The 4,246-nt window shown below is 36.9% G+C and overlaps 1 pseudogene; it reads left to right on the top strand.

The window, feature by feature from the left end:
* The first annotated feature begins 290 nt into the window (after nt 1-290).
* Nucleotides 291-1,141, top strand: LOC103020315 (nucleophosmin-like; annotated as a pseudogene).
* The last annotated feature ends 3,105 nt before the right edge of the window (nt 1,142-4,246 follow it).

Raw genomic sequence — 4,246 nt, 5'->3', positions numbered from 1 at the left:
ATTGGTCACATTCACAGGTACCAGGGGTTCAGACATGAACATCTCTTTTGGGAAACACAATTTAACCCGTAATAATGCTCCATCAGTATTTGATAAATGGATGAATAAATGCATGTGTGCTCAGCCACCACTTCTGGAAAAAAAAGAAATCAGTAAAAACCCTAATGTGATTCCCTCCTGCACAGCTGTTCCCTAGAAGAGTAGCCGTGTATCTCCATCCACTTTCTCTCTTACCCAAGTACTAGTCACCACCTCATGGACAATTTGATGGACACGAACATGAGCCCCTGAGGCCCCTGAACTATCTTTTCAGTTGTAAACCAAGGGCTGACAAAAATTGTCATTTTAAAATGGATAATAATGGAAGATGAGCTCCAGTTATCTTTAAAAACAGTCAGTTTAAGGGCTGATACAAAGGATGAATTGCACATCATTGAAACAGTAGCAATGAATTACGCAGGCAGTCCTATTCAAGGAACACTGGCAAGTTTGAAAATATCTGTATACCCAATGGTTTCCCTTGGGGGCTTTGAAATAACACCAACTGTGGCTTAGAGTTGAAGGGTGGTTCAGGGCCCATGCATATTAGTGGACAGCACTTGGTTGGTGTGAGGGAAGATGCAGAGTCAGAATATGAAGAGGAGCTGAAACTCCTAAGTATATCTGGAAAGTGATCTGCCCCTGGAAGTGGTGGCAAGCTTCCACAGAAAAAAGTCAAACTTGCTGTGAACTGGATGATGGTGATGATGAAGATAATGAGGAAGCTGAAGAAAAATCTCCAGTAAAAGAATCCATATGAGATACTCCAGCCAAAAATACACAAAAACCAAATCAGAATGACAAAGACTCAAAAACATCAACATAAAGATCAAAAGGTCAAGAATCCAAAAAACATAGAAAAACTCCTAAAACACCAAAAGGAGCTTGTTCTATAGAAGACATTAAAGCAAGAATGCAAGCAAGTGTAGAAAAGGGTGGTTCTCTTCCCAAAGTGGAAGCCAAGTTCATCAATTTTATGAAGAATTTCTTCTGGATGACTGACTGGGAGGCTATTCAAGATCTCTAGGTGTGGAAGAAGTCTCTTTTAAGAAAATAGCTTAAACAGTTTGTTAAAGTTTTCCATCTAATCTCATTTTTGTAACAGTAGATATCTGGCTGTCCTTTTTTTTTTTTTTTTTGAGTGAGATAATGACATCTTTATTTTTACTAATCTCTGTTTTGGGGGAAGAATTGTTTTATTTTGTTTTATTTTATTTTATTTCTTAAATTGAAGTTTTAATCTAATTGAAAGTTTAAAAAAATTAATGAGAAAAAGATGAGCAACCCAATAGAAAAAATAATAGTCAAAGGACATGTTCAGATAATTTACAAACACAGAACCCAAATATTTGGAGTTTTTTAAAGTATAATGTCCTTAGTAATCAAAGAAATAAAAAATGTAAATATATATAATTTTTCATGTATCAAACTGGCAATTTAAAAAGAAATAATGGAACTCATTTTGGAGAAGAATGTGGGGAATCCTATAAACTGTGGCTGGGAATGGCAATTGATACAGTTTTTTCCAGGTTCATAATTTTGCACTAGGAATTGAAAGTCCTAAAATTTACATTTCATTTGACATTGGAATTCCAAACTTAACCTAAGGAAATAATTGTGGATAAACACAAAAATGAAGCTATAACACCTGTCACAGTGTTGTTTGTAAGAGGGATATAATGTTGGGAATATCAACCAAAGAACACCTATACAATAGAATACTAGGCAGTGGTTTAAAATTACATTGGAAAGGTGTTTATGGACTGTTAAGTTTTAAGGTAGGTTATTAAACAATATGATCCATTATTTAAAAGCATTTAGTACATGTATAAATACATAGATGATATATATTCATAGAAAAAGACTAAAAGGATATAACTAAAATGTCAATTGTGTGTATCTATACTGAGATCATGAATGATATTTATTTTGTTCTTTTTGCTTTTTCATAGTTTCTACATTTTTTTCAAATAACATGTAACTTTTTATAACAAAAAAAAGTTTTTTAAGCAGAATTTTACGAGCTTAAAGGAAAAATCAACAGTCCAGCAAGATTGTGTCTCCCACCAAACTAAATGGCTTTCATTTACTGCTTCCAAAGATCATGCTACCTCTCTCTCTCTGCCCTGATCTGCATCCAACTCTGTAATAATTTCCTTCACATCATGAAAAAATTATCCAAAACCCCAAGCTCACTCATTCAATTAACTCCGTACCTCTTCCTTACTCAATATTCAATTAACATTGAATCACTTTAAATCTTGCTATTTTAAAAACCTGCTCTAGCTAATCTGTTTTTTTTAAATGGCCAACCCTTCTTTTTACTTCTGAGCCTTCAGACATCTCTGAGAACAAGGGGATCTTTGTCAACGTCACTCCATTGTTCTGTTCCCATTCTCTAGAGTCTGATAGGTGTGTAAAGCAAAATGGAACAACTTAGAAGTTTCCAAGCCAGAGCAGTGGTGTGCCCAGGAAAGCAGGGCATGCCCTGGTAGGGTATGAAAATACCTGACACAGGTCAAGGTAGCATTGACATATATACATTACCAAGTGTATAATAGATAACTAGTGGGAAGTAGCTGCATAGCACAGGGAGATCAGCTCAGTGCTTTGTGACCACCTAGAGGGGTGGGATAGGGAGGGTGGGAGGGAGACACAAGAGGGAGGGGATATGGGGATATATGTATACATATAGCTGATTTAGTTTGTTGTACAGCAGAAACTAACACAACATTGTAAAGCAATTGTACTCCAAAAAGATGTTAAAAAGAAAAAATGCATCACCTCACACTGTTGTATAGGAAGCATACTGCAACCCCACGCCTTGTAGGGCTCTGACCCCTGTCTGCAGTCAGCTCCCTGTGTGACTCTGGACAAGCAGTTTAATTGCTTCATGCATCAGTTACATCATTTCTAAAACTATGGCATCATTTCTAAGGTGAATCTAAACTGATGGGCTTTCATGTCCTTTTAACCCAAATTGTGTTACTGTAACAAATCCTTTAACTTAATCAGCCAATCCCCCTTAAAGTAGCTCACAGCCCAGTATCACTACAAATATATTTCTCTTTGTTGCTGTGTATACCGAAGATATTCAGCCTACTTCTCAACAATTCCATATTCATTATGTCCTATGATAATAGATGGTCATTTTCCTCTGTTCTCTCCGTCCTTCATTTTTCTCCCCTGTTCCATCCATCCCACATTGATTCAAGCTACATGGGAGTCACTTATTTACCTCTGCAGACTGGGGATGGGTCCATTATTTTTTTTAACCTGAGGGAATTTAGTCATTGGAAATGTTTTGATTTATTACAACTTATCACATATGTTGTTATTTCAAAGTAAAAAGAGAGGCAGTCAGAAAACAGAAGAGCAAGAATGATAAGAGATATCACCTAGGTGGCCCAAGAATTGGCCTAATTTCCTGTAAAGTTTGCAAACACAACACTGTTCTCAAACCAAAATAAGACTCTCCTGACCCCCTGATCCAAGACAAAAGAGATCAATACTAACTCTGCATACTGGAGAGGGTGTGGACCACTCATCTCATCTGTACATCACTGGTGGGAATGTGCAATGGCACAGCCACTCTGCAAAAGAGTGAGGCGGTTTCTCACAAAACTAAACCTGCACTTAACACGGCCTGACTAGTGCACTCTTGGGCACTTATGCCAGAGAAATGGAAACTGATGTTCACACAAAACCTGTACACGAAAGGTCAGAGCAGCTTTATCCACAGTGTCCCAAAACGAGAACCAACTGAAGTGTCCTTCAATGGGTAAATGTCTAGAGACTGTGAAATATCCAAACCATGAAATGCTACTCTGCAATAAAAAAGAACAAACTATTGATGCATATGACAACTTGGATAGATCTGAAGGGAGATATACTGAGTGAGAAAAAAATCTCAAAGATTACACCTGTATGATTCCTTTTTTAAAAAAAATTTTATTGGACTATAGTTGATTTATAATATTGTGTTAGTTTCAGGTGTACAGCAAAGTGATTCATATTCTCTTCCATTCTAGGTCTGTATGATTCCTTTTATACAACATTCTCAAAAGGACGAAATTATAGAGATGGACAACAGATTAAGGGTTGCCAGCACTGATCAGTGGGGAGGGGGAGGAGAAGGACGTTGTTGTGGCTATAAAGGGATACTTGGAATGGAACTATCTTGTACCTTCAATGTGGTGGTGGTCAC

Source organism: Balaenoptera acutorostrata, chromosome 6 (genome assembly GCF_949987535.1).
Source record: "Balaenoptera acutorostrata chromosome 6, mBalAcu1.1, whole genome shotgun sequence".
Classification (NCBI taxonomy): domain Eukaryota; kingdom Metazoa; phylum Chordata; class Mammalia; order Artiodactyla; family Balaenopteridae; genus Balaenoptera; species Balaenoptera acutorostrata.
Note: the sequence above shows the minus strand (reverse complement) of the source record. Positions and strands in the feature narration are given on the sequence as shown.